Source organism: Tachypleus tridentatus, chromosome 1 (genome assembly GCF_004210375.1).
Source record: "Tachypleus tridentatus isolate NWPU-2018 chromosome 1, ASM421037v1, whole genome shotgun sequence".
Lineage (NCBI taxonomy): Eukaryota > Metazoa > Arthropoda > Merostomata > Xiphosura > Limulidae > Tachypleus > Tachypleus tridentatus.
Window position 1 is genome coordinate 15,867,671 of NC_134825.1, and position 13,713 is coordinate 15,881,383.

Here is a 13,713-nt window from a genome sequence, read left to right on the forward strand (position 1 = left end):
TGTTTTGGCCCTTAATTCCAAAAGACCTTCCGGTTACCAAACGAATATGTTAATGTTACATTACATGCTCTTCTCAACACCTGTTTGACTCTTATATGCTGTGTGTATCTCCCTTTACCTGAAAGTTTATTTTTCCTAGATGCTAGCTCTAGTGACATCACTGATCAGTGATTTGTGCTATTTGTTCACAGACTGCTTTCTCATTATCTCTTCATTCTAAGACCAGTTCTTATACAAGACACTGTTGGACAGGAAGGGGATTAAGTTCTTTTCACTGATTTATCTGATCACTGTTTCTCACTTCTGTCGTGAACAGATTTTGATCATGATCATGTTCAGTGAGGGTCTTGACGATTTTGTTGCTTGCACTAATGCCTTTAGATATGCTAAACAATGACATTTATTCTGGGTTCTATTTGAAAATGAGGATTTTTCACATTTGTAACATTTTTATGTCCTTAACAGCCTGGTCGAATTGCTCACTGGAGGTTATTTTGCAGACTAGTATATGTACTTTTATCTCACGTTACTTGTATGATCTGGCAGTCTCTTCATCTGAATGTATTTGGCTACACCCTGTAGCTATCTTAACCACTTTCACAGATTATATGAAGGGGCAAGTACTTTCATTGCTACCATTTAGGGCCTCTTACTTTGTTTTCACAGGATCCCAGTTTGTGGTGAGTGATGCCCAGGCAGGTGTGCTTTTATCAATCCAATTCCACATTAGAAACCATTAATTAAATATACTTCATACAGGTTGCAACAAGCTCTGTAGAAATGAAGGGTTCCATAAAACCATTTAGAAGTTGACCAAGTGGTATTACTTTTTCTGTGCTGAATTACCACTGGTGAGTAAAGCATAAGGGTATCCTGCTTGTCCCTGCTAGTAATTTTGCTTTAAAACATAAGGGAACTTGGTTCAGCTACTGCACTGTTTCCTAAGGGCTCTGTAATGTACATTACTACCTCTTTTCCTTCAGAAGCATACTAATAATGCCAGTTAAGATTTGACACTCAGATATCTGAGTCAGTATGTGCATGGTCCTTCTTCTTGATTAACATTGGTTTAGTATATTGTTCATGGTAAAGTATAATTTCAAACATGCTCACAAGGAAATGGAAATGAGGATGAGTATTCATAATTCCAGACCAGATGAGTTCTGTCTCATAAGATTTAGTATGGCATACAAGATCCCAGCATTCCTAGCCTGGGGTGTTTCCTTTTGAACTTCCTCAGGTTGAAAAAGTTTGTCTACTTTAGTATTGTTTACTTTATGGTCATGATTCACATGACTTGTAATGCATTGCTCTTTTATACATTCACAAGTATGTATATACAATGTTTGTGACCCAATTCCCTTAGCCATCAACATGGAATATAGGGACCATGGCTCCCTTAATTGCAACCACAAGTTGTGAAACCTCAGCTTCTTGGTGTGGAACAGCTTATAGTGATGATAACTCTCATAAATTCCACCCAATACAAGAATTAAGTTATGGGTGAAAAGAACATACCTGTTCTTCCATAAGGGTACCAATCTTATATTGGCACAACCATGATATATGGAGATAATTTTTGTCTGAATAATGCCTTCAATGGCCCTTCCATTTTCTCAACATGGGATTCTAGCTATAAGTGGGAGATAAGGTAAGTATGTTTTGGAAATCAACATTTTTCTAAATTACAAAATATATTTTTAATAATAGTTACCTCCACTCACACTCCCCTGTCTTTCCTCCCCAGTGAGAGCCAGTATTAGAGACTGGGATTGAGAAAGTCTCAAAAACATGATAACATTACCTGAATAAGGTGCTTTTATGCAGTATCAGTATAGATTGAGCATTGATGTAGGTGGAGAGTTTCACAAGATGTAGATCTCATGAATAACACATCTTTCAAGAAAGATCAAACGTAATGTTTGATTTGATGGGGAAAAATTCAGAATTTTCTCTGTGGAACATAAAAGATCATTTGGTAAAATGGTCATGTTTCACTGTTCTTGTGTATCAAACCTTAGTTTTATTTAAAGGATCTGTAAAGCTTCGACATTTTCTGAGTATCAACATTATTATTTATGGGATTATAAAACACCATTATTTTCTTTTAGTATCTAAAATACTCCACTGCTTTTCTTTGTTTAGGCAGAGTATTCATGATGAAACTTTGTAGAATGGATGACAATTGCCTGTTGTGGAGACGCAAGTGTAGAGGACAACGTTTCGAAAGTCTTTCTACAAAGTTTCATCTGTTGTTTTACTTCAGTATCACCTAAGTTTTGTCACTGGGAACTATAAAACTACAATACATGTCTTGACTATCTAACCCTGGCATTATCATTTTAAACACATTTTTGTCAATTGTTTATTCATTAGCGTGCTTTTTGGCTCATAACTTTGTTGGTTGAAGGATCCTCCACTAATTACTACATGGCTGTTTATATAAAATATCAGTGGGGTTAAAAAAAAAATCTGTAAAACTGCTTCTTTGTTTAAACCGTTTGTAACTAGAAGGTTATGGAAAAGACATTTGGTTAGATATCTTAATATAAGCCTTTTCTATTTGGAAAGTTCTGTGTAAGATAGCAATACACTATGTTTCTTTGTTTAAACCCTTAGTATCTAGAAGTTATGGAAAAGAAACTTGGCAAGATATTTTGGTATCAATCCTTTCTGTATAGAAACTTGTGTGTAAGACAACAATACTCTAGATTTATTTGTTTAAACCCTCAGTATCTAAAAAAGGTATGGAAAAATATATTTGATTAGATATCTTAATATAAACCCTTTGTTTGGAAAGTTGTGTAGAAGACAACAATATGCTAGGTTTCTTTGTTTAAACCCTGTATCTAGAAAGCAGAGTGAAATAAGTTATATAAAATAAAATTTGTTATGATATTGTAAAAGTACAAACATAAATAGTTAATACAAAACATTTAAACTAAATTATTCTCAGTAATTGTTCTACAAGAAGTGGTTAATTTTTATTGGCCTACAAATGGCTACAAGTCTTCTAATATATAGTATTAGCATGTGTATTTCAAAATAAGTTATGTCCAGACACTATTTGACCAGTCCTGTGATTTATTATACTTGTTTTCTGCACTTGAAACAAGTAAAAATTAAAATATCCATGAGAAGATTCTCACTGTCATATGCTGATGTAGATTTGGAATTAAAGTAGTTTTATCTGTAATAACATAGATATGTGTTGACACATGTTAATGTAGGTAGTGATGCATATGTTCTGTGCGTACATGGATTCGCCTTCCTGCTGACCCACACTACCCAGATGGGAAGACATTCACCTCCCAGTACTTCAGAAAGACCCCAGATAAGCCAAGTAAGATTCTATTTTATCTCTAATATACTGTAACTCTGTATATGGCCTATTTAAAAATATTTTAGTGCTCCAGATAAGCCAAACAGGTTTATGTATGATGAATTCAAACTCTATATAGCAAAGTAGTTTAGAAACTGTGTTTTAAATGTAAATAAACAATGACAAAATATAAGGCTTTTTTTATTTTTGAGTTAGTGTCTGGTTTACTTCCTGGGCTTCTAGTTTCTGTGACCATTATCTGACACTCACTAAAAAACAACCATATAATTTAAAACCACTTTATTCTTCAAACATAAATATGAAAGATTCAAATGTGATAGAACTACTTTGTAAGAATTCTGTAACGTAGTTGTAAGAAAGATTCACATTACAAGACATCTGTGATGTAGTTGTAAGAATAAGGTTCATACTACAAAACTTCTGTAACATAGCTCTAAGAATAAGATTAATACTACAAAACTTCTGTAGCATAGTTGTAGTATTAAGGTTCACACTACAAGATTTCTGTAACATAGTTGTAGTATTAAGGTTCACACTACAAGATTTCTGTAACATAGTTGTAGTATTAAGGTTCACACTACAAGATTTCTGTAACATAGTTGTAGTATTAAGGTTCACACAACAAGATTTCTGTAACATAGTTGTAGTATTAAGGCTCACACTACAAGATTTCTGTAACATAGTTGTAGTATTAAGGTTCACACTACAAGATTTCTGTAACATAGTTGTAGTATTAAGGCTCACACTACAGGACTTCTGTAATGTAGTTATAGGATTAAGCTTCATAAAATGTGAAACTTCTATAACAGCTATAAGAGCATTGTTATTACAGTGAAAGAAAATCACAATATTAAATGTTAAAGTACTGAAAAAAGTGAATGTTCATCACCCAGGGTATGAGTTAGTTGCTTCCAGGTTTGTCATGTCCAGTTAAATTCAAGTGTTTCTTTAATCTCCTGTTAAAAGGAATATTTTTTAGTTTACCTTTTTGCTGTATATGTGAAGTATTTTAATTTGTGCTGAATGTACTGTTGAAGTGAAATGGTTGAGGGTTGAACAGTTATGACTTTAATACATGTTGTTTTCTGAATTTGTTAAGTTTTATACAAACATTGTCAAGAACATTGATTAATAGCAACTGGTGGTTTGAAGCATTCTTTATCGGGTTATGTTTTTTACCTTTTAAACAGTGTGGTTGTTTCAAAGCACGAGTTTCATTGTGAGGCTGTGTGATGCAAGTCTACTAAAGTTCACTCTATTTGCTCACTAATGTTGAATTTTACCCTTCTAAAATTACATCAGTTTCCTTCTTACATTGATACCATATGTGTTAATAACAATTTCACTACACAACGAGATTTTGTTGGAAAAAAGTGTGTGGTTGTTATTTTCACTGCATTTTCTCATTTTTATTATTTTCAGATGTCACTAAAAGCAATATAAATATATACCAATCATGGATCAACCCACCACATTATCAAGTAGTGACTGGTGAGGATACATGGGATCCACCAAAGGTAAGCTTGCAACATAACGTATCGTTAAAATAATATGTTGAATGTTCTGAAACTATTTGTGAGAATTATTAAATAATAGTAATTTGTAATAATTACTGATCAGGGCAAGCTATTTACTTAGAATGAGACTAAATAAACTTGGCCATCAGTGTAGCTAATTAAAAACACCTTTCTTATGTTTCTACATATAATGGTTAAAATACATTGTTTTATTAGTTGGGTACCCTTGCTGTTAACAGTATTTTTGGCTGCAATATCAGTAATATCTGGCAAAGCTCAGTCAGCTTAGGAGATTTGGGTTAGTTCTAAATACAAATTCTAAGGTAATAATGCAAATAAATCATTGCAATAAAAGTATAATAACAAATGACTTGTCAAAATAATAATTAAAAGTAATTACATTTCATATAGTAGATAATATAACCAGTATTATTAATGAAGGTAACAGTATATGAACAATATACTTATTGTGTATATTTCTAGTAAAAACAAGTTTATTATATTATTAATGTTAACAGGAAATATGGCTTGGGATGTGAATTTTAGAGCCCATAGCTGTCCCAAATGCTCCTGTGTATACACCCTTGTGCAAATTAATTGAAACAAATGGTCATTTTACAATATTTTCAGCATGGTGGCCAGTGTAGACTCACTGGACCAGCTTATTTCCTTTAATAGTCATTTTTTTCACACAGACAGCATCATTAGCTGTGTTTTGCAGTTCGGTCAATCTATTTTGGAATATATGACGAAATTTTGAGGAATATTACATCATTCAAATTGCGATAGAAGGGCAAGGAGACCAGTCAATAAACAACTTCTTACCAACTCAATGAAGAAAAAACGGTATCAGTGGGGTCTGAAATACAAGAATTGGACACAAGAACAATGGAGGAAGGTGTTATTCAGTGACGAAACACATTTCTTATGCACAGGGTCAAAGAAGTCTGCACGTTCAGCAGATCTCTAGGTGAGAAACTTCGAGAATCTCACATCAATCAATTCGTGAAACATCCCTTGAAGAAGATGTTTTGGGGCTTTTTCAGCTACTATGGTGTAGGAAGCTTACATATCGTAGAAGGTATGATGCGAGGACCACAGTACATCGAAGTTTTGCAGAGAAGAGTCGTTCCAGAATTGAAAAAAAGATTTCCAGATGGATCTGGCTTCGTGCCACACATCAAAACTTGGGAAGAATTTTATGACTACAATGCAAATAAAGGTGCTGGACTGGCCTGGAAACTCTCTGGATTTAAATCCTATTGAAAATCTTTGGGCGATTTGTAAAGAAAGACTTCGGGGAAAAGACTGTACTAAGAATGATAAGCTAATTGAGGTGTGGTATCACGATCCGAAAGTAAAGGAGGTTATATTATGTATTAATTTGTGAGTAATTTTTGGATTCTCAGAAATAAAATGCAAAAAATTGAAAAAATCTTAATTTTTCGTCTTGTTTCAATTAATTTGCATAAGGGTGTAGATCATTAGAGACTCCTTTCTACAAAATGTATTATTTAACAATGTCATTATTTACATGTAAATATACTACTTTAGAAACAGTAGTAACACCCTCTCGTCCACTGATAAAGTTTCCAAGGCATGTTACAAGTCCACTAAACTTAACTTTGGAAAAGTAACTAATTGAAATAATTTTCAAGAAAGAGTAAATTACTTTCTTCATATATAAAATATATTTTAAAAATTATTGAAAAAGAGAATATACTTGGCATTTTATTAAAATCTGTATTTTGACTACCTATAGCTGTTACAAATAAAAACAATAATTCCATAATTTAAATGTTCTTCAACATCCATCAATAAATTTACTAAATTATATCATACACCTAATCCAAGAAAGTCCAATAAAATATATGTACAAACTAACACGTATCAGCTAGATATAATTCTTATACAACCAACATTTAAAATAAATTTAGATTTAGAAATTTATATTAATGTTTTTAGGGTTGGAACAACATTTTTTATGCAATCCTGCTTTTTCTTCATCATGTTAAGGTGAAAGAGGCTAGTATGCTTGGGTAAGTTTGTATACACACTCTTCTGAATGTTTTGAAAAAATATAAGTTTGTATACACACTCTTCTGAATGTTTTGAAAAAATATTTATAAACTAAAACTTATTTCTAAGAAAAAAAATTTAGTAAAGCCAGTTTAAATTTAAACCAGATATTAAATTTATTATATGATAGCTTTGTGCTAGTTATTAATGTAAAAATATCTTAAAACCTGCAGTACTAAAGAAAGAAAAACTTAAATTTAAAAGAACCTTTATCATTGGTGATAGTCATTGATTAATTTTCATAACTCAAAGATTTTAATTGGTCAAAATTTTGTAACCCAATATGAAGTTTAGATGTATAGGATATTTTTGAAGGTAACTCCATTACAAATTTTATATGAAATAAATGGTTTCTTTAGATGATCATTGTGTGTTAATACCAGAACTTTCAGATTCAGAACAATATGTTTATGTCTATTTGTGTTAACAAACATCAAAAAGTAGTGGATAGGTTTTAATGAAGTAATGGAAACATTTTACAAAACTTGTGAAATGAGATCAAAGGTTATTTTAGTTTTATTTACTTAAGTTTTTAACCGCATATTAGTACCACATATTTTGAACTTTCAAGAATGTAGGTATGTGTATTAAGTGTATTTATAGTGGCAAGTTTAAATGAAATAGTGGCCATATTTTAATGAAGTAAGGAACACATTTTAAAGAATTAGTAGACTAATGAAATTGTGGACAGCTTGTAATGAAGGGCGCTATAAAGAATTAGTAGAGAGACTATAATGAAATAGAGGGCAAGTTTTAATGAAGTAATGGACACATTTTAAAGAATTAGCAGACAAACTATAATAAAATAGTGAGCAGGTTTTAATGAAACAATGTATAGTTTTTCATCTCACACTGTGATCATGGATTGAAACTTTGTTTTGTCTACTAGCAAATGTTTGTTAGTTACTTTAGATCCTGCCATCAAAATTGCTTTTCACACTGCAAAAATGTAAAAGAACATGAGATTTATGTCCTTAGCAGATAAAACTATTCAACTGATATGAATTTCCTGTAAACAATGCATTTCTAATTTCAAATATTTTTAACAAACTTCTAACATTTATATCTGTGTTTGCAGTCATAATTACATTTCATCATATGAAATGAAACACTAATAATAAAAAATGCTGAAAATTCTTTTGAATCTGCTATTTTTTGCTACTGTGAACTTTGGTGATATGTACGTTAACAATAAGCAATAAACTATTAGTAAAGTTAATCTTACTGTGTACATTTCCATAAATGTTATCCTTGTATGATCACGGTCTCATCTGCATTATCAAATGATGATAAATTCTATTATCCATTAATGCTTATTAATTAAACAGTTGAACCCACTGGCTTTTCTTCCAGCTAGCAGTCACTAATTTCAAGAGTTGAACAATCATTACAAATGAAACTCCATTTTCCTTTCTAAAGAAATTTCGTGTTCCTTAATTTCGTTTTATAAAACTGTAAAAATACAAAAGATTATTTTGAATGACATACAGTTACTTCACTCATCTCTTGCTCAACATAATTAATAAAACTTTACTCTTTTATTATGTGACATTATGAAACAATGGGTGTTTTATTGTTGTATTTATTATTTGGGCTTAAATAATTAATAAAACTTTAGTCTTTTATTTTGTAATATTATAAAACAATGGGTGTTTTATTTATTACTTGGGTTTAAATAACTAGTAAACAGTTTACTCTTGTATTACTTGGTGTTATAAAACAGTGAATGTTGTACTGTTTAGACTATAATTTGGGTTTAACCAGTTGGAAACGTTTTCACTTTTAATTTTATATCATATCTAATACCTGGCTCTTCAGTTGGTATGTAATGGTATGTTGTAATTTTTACTGTTCATTTTTAGTGAATTGCATTCATTTGAAATACATATTATTATTATGTCATACATTATTGTTCTCTTTATAAATGTTATTGGAAAGTTATTGCTAAAACTAGAATATTAAATTTTATTTTCCAGAAGGGTTAATCTTGGACTCTCAGGAATTAATATTCTGTGGGTCTTGGAGAACTGAAGAAACTATAAAGACAAGAAATTAGGTGTCAGGGGTATCATGGAAGGCTGACAAAAATAACTTTTGATTTTAACAGCGAGGGATTGTTTCTCCTGATGAGAAAGACTTATATGTTTTGTGTGCATCTAGTTTCATATGCATTTTGTTAATTTTTTTGTAATGTTTTTTTAAAAAAATGTAAATAAAAACATATTAACCAACTTGCTTGAATATCTTTTATTGCCAGTAGCATCCACAGACTATATTGTAGACAGTAATTTTACATTTTATTTGTCAACATTCAGTGTAAAATAACATTCAACGTACCTGTTTATACTCTCATCCCAAGAGCGTGTCCAGCAGCGGTCAGTTACAAACTCTCTCTTTGTTAGTCTGAAAATGACCTAGGAAGGTCGAAACATAGTTCTCTGCTTATCAATAAAAGTGTTAATACCCCTACCAGCTGTTCTGAGAAACAGTGTAAAGATCTGTCCAAATAAAGTGGGTGGAGTCACTTATTTTCTGTCTAAGATACATAAAGGATTCCAGCATTATTTATGGAAAATATTTGTAAATTTAAAAGTTATTTTCTTCACTTTTATTACGTGACTGATGTATTATTATTATTGTTCTTATTGATTCTGTAAGCAAAAGAACAAAGTCATGGACCCCAAGGAACTTGGAACAAAAAAATGTTTTAAAACCTAATTAAGAGGCCATAATACGAACTATTGGGTTAAGCTCAATGTACTTGAACTCTCTGCCCTCCATGATGAAAGTTCTATGTAATTGATATCTCTTTGCAAAAATATGTAATTATCTGCTAATCTTGCAGGGTAATGGATCATTATTTCTCATTTCATAATCTTAGTTATCACAGGATCCTTATTTCCAGTATTTATGATGGATGGCTGGGAAATAGTCCATGAAGTAACTTGAAACAGACTACCCAGTCGCCTTTGTCTAAGTTGTTAACTTGAATAAATCCTTCACACTTCTGCAGGAAAAAAATCTGTCATCTTTTTGTTCATTAAATGTGGGACAGGTGGTGTCAGCTAGCTCTGACCTCATTGTTATTCTTCGTCCTTCCTCTTCATCTTTTTGTTCATTAAATGTGGGACAGGTGGGGTCAGCTAGCACTGACCTCATTGTTATTCTTTGTCCTTTCTCTTCATTTTTTTGTTCATTAAATGTGGGACAGATTGGGTCAGCAAGCTCTGGCTTCATTGTTATTCTTCGTCCTTCCTCTTCATCTTTTTGTTCATTAAATGTGAGACAGGTTGTGTCAGCTAACTGGCTTCATTGTTATTCTTCGTCCTTTCTCTTCATCTTTTTGTTCATTAAATGTGGGACAGGTTGTGTCAGCTAGCTCTGACTTCATTGTTATTCTTCGTCCTTCCTCTTCATCTTTTTGTTCATTAAATGTGAGACAGGTTGTGTCAGCTAGCCCTGACCTCATTGTTATTCTTCATCCTTCCTCTTCATCTTTTGTTCATTAAATGTGGGACAGGTTGTGTCAGCTAGCCCTGACCTCATTGTTATTCTTCGTCCTTCCTCTTCATCTTTTTGTTCATTAAATGTGGGACAGGTTGTGTCAGCTAGCTCTAACCTCATTGTTATTCTTCGTCCTTCCTCTTCATCTTTTTGTTCATCAAATGTGGGACAGGTTGTGTCAGCTGGCTCTGACCTCATTGTTATTCTTCATCCTTCCTCTTCATCTTTTTGTTTATCAAATGTGGGACAGGTTGAGTCAGCTAGCTCTAGCTCTGACCTCATTGTTATTCTTCGGCCCTTCATCTTTCTGGTAGGTGAGCTTGGTGATTTCAGTTTGTACTGTTATTCTTTCTGTTTCCAATGTTTTCTCTGTCAACATTCTCACGTTGTGATGTTGTACAAACTCTCCTTGATCGTCGTCTTTAAACCCAAGCTGCTCGTCCTTTTCTTTTCACTATAAAAACCAGTCGACATGGTTATAAAGTGTGGTTGTGATCTCTACAATGTTTGTGCCACGACTGCAGCTGTGTGTATATAAGAGTCTGTTTGGTAGTTGTTTGTCTACTCTACCACTGTTTACCCCTACAGCTTCTGGCTGGCTGGCTTACCATGTCTAGTTTTATAGATAACATGGGCTGGTTTCTTTACAGTAGATTTCTGTGACTTGTTGACAATAAATTTTAATAATAATGAAACAGCAAACAGTCTACTTGTTTTAAAGTAAGCCAAACGTTTGTTACACTCTTGGTTATCACAGTTGTTTCCAGAGCTTCAGATAATTCTCTCTTTTTTCATCATATTCCACACTGGCTTGTTCAATCACTTTAGAATATAATTGACAAGACAAATTATTATTCTCTATTCCATTATTGCAATACAATTTGTGATAATTTCGCTTATAAATCTGCCATTATATCCTCTTTATTGCTCAACTTACAATTACACAATGCTGGGTAGTGCAGTACTCACACGTATATATATACAAAAATGTTCTCACGTTGTGATATCAAGTAAGAATATCTACACTTCCTTCCCTTTAGTGTGCTGACACTGAACTGCCATCATGACATGCAATGATCACTTCCGGTGATATTTTAAGTTGCAACCTTTCTAGTGCATACAAGGACTCTTGTACGTTCTATCTGAACATCTTCAACACCAGAGTTCGTTGAAGTGTCTACATCAATAGCAGAATGCGCATTTAGCATTATCTCAAAACATGTCTTTGGAGTACGATGGGTAATGATTGGCTTAATGAAGTAGTTTTAATTATTGTTCATTAGAATGTAAATATAAACACTCAATCAGTTCTGCACATATCTGGTTCGTTAAGACATTGCTATATTGCCCTCCTCTTAGTAAAGTAATAAATCTATAAGTGTAATTTCTTCTTTAAAACCGTTTTTCTTTTAATTTTGAGTAATGTTCATATGAAATTTGTTCTGCATATCAATGATTTTTTGAAACAGTATTTCATTAATAAATTTACAAAAACGAGGGAATCTGCAGGCTCCACTGCTCTCATTAAATTACTAATCGAACTACATTTTGGACGCGTTACACACGCTACAAGATATAATACAATAATACTCAAAGAAAACTTAAAACGTTCGTCAAAAATGACGGAATGATATAACAATCGCCAATTCACAACAATTGAACTACACAATGCATGATTCGTAGATTATGGCTTGTAAAAATAAGTAAATTCAACACTTTTGAATTACACTTAAGTAATCTTAATCGTAATACTTGCGATAAAGTCAAATAGTCGTATATATCCAACAAAAACACGTGTAAATATATCACGTGATGTTAGCTAATATGACGATCAATACCAGTTTCACAGTGTTGTAGGTATGAGCACCCGCACCCGTGTAAATATCACGTGACGTTAATACAATAATTCCTTTTTCAAAGAACACGTGCGTGTAAATATTGTGATACTAACTAATACAAAATGTCAGTTCCAAATAAAGGAAATTAAACTATTACAAATAATGTTAACATTATAGAGAAATAAAACCTACAACCTAATAAAAGGTGGAGACATGAAATATCATGAGTTTTAAAAATGATAATTTACACAGTTATGGAGTGAATCGTTGTAATGTCTCTTTTTCGTACAAGTTTATCAAGTTATTTGATAAAAATTGTTCAAAGGCCAGATCCCAGAATGATAACAAATTAGTTCATTTCTTTTTTAACTTTCCACAAACTCACTTCATTTATACACTGTTGTAACTTGTAGGTTTACAAATGACATTCAAATAGAAATATCTCGCTTATATTACTGTGACTGATGTACACATAAACTTATTTGTACAATTTCGTAGCTAATCGATTGAGTACAAAAATATATGCAATACCAAACACTGAACCAAATACTTCAATAATGAACTAAACTGACCGATTCACTTATTCTCTTAATTATAATACAAGAATCATTTCTAGATATTCGTTTAAGTGACTAGATTTTCTTGATGTCACTTAGAATATTCAAAGTATTATACACCTATTTCCGCAAATATATTTACTTTTAACATCGTACACCCTCTAGCTAACACCCAAATTAAAACATTGAAAATATAGCCCACAACAAACACCTGCTCTCTTTTCCCATTTCTTTCGGTGTTTGTTAGAATTTTCTGTCCATCAGTAAGCCTACGGGATTACGATGCTAAATATAGGGTTTCAATATCCATGACGAGCAGAGCACAGGAAATCTATTTTGTGGTTAATAACTCATTAAAACTAAAAATCAATGTTTTTGTAAGACAGTAGGTGGTTGTTTAACCGACGATTTAACAAACGACGAGGCTCAATTACCGTACCCCATCAGGTTCTACAGGTTTTTAGAATTAATCAGAATTGTTGTTATAAAATGGTATGTTTTCCTAACCAAGAGGTTAATAACATGTATTCTGTTACTGAACCTCAGCAGATACCACAGGTATGAGGATAAGACTGGCTTGTGTTGTTTTTTTTTTACTTCACTTTTATAAAATTAATAGCTTCTGTTTTCCTTGTTTGAACATTTTATTTTAGCCACATCATTTTTTAGGCTTAGTGTGACAGATTTCGAAGCTGTATTTCTAAGGTTTATGTCTGATTCCTGCCAACGTAAATGTGGTTGGGTTCTTTACGACAGTAACAGCTGAATTTCACCGTTTGGTCTCGAAAGAGTAACTCCAGACTAAGTGTTGAGCAGTTTTCCACTAACTGTTTTCCTTTTGAACTATCACTTTAAAATTAAGTACGACAAGTTTC

The 13,713-nt window shown here is 32.3% G+C and overlaps 1 long non-coding RNA gene across 1 annotated transcript; it reads left to right on the forward strand.

Moving 5' to 3' along the window:
• Positions 1–3,201: 3,201 nt before the first annotated feature.
• Positions 3,202–9,168, forward strand: LOC143243927 (uncharacterized). Its single transcript, XR_013024818.1, has 4 exons — positions 3,202–3,343; positions 4,766–4,860; positions 6,826–6,899; positions 8,916–9,168. It is a non-coding gene; the product is annotated as an uncharacterized LOC143243927 (long non-coding RNA).
• The last annotated feature ends 4,545 nt before the right edge of the window (positions 9,169–13,713 follow it).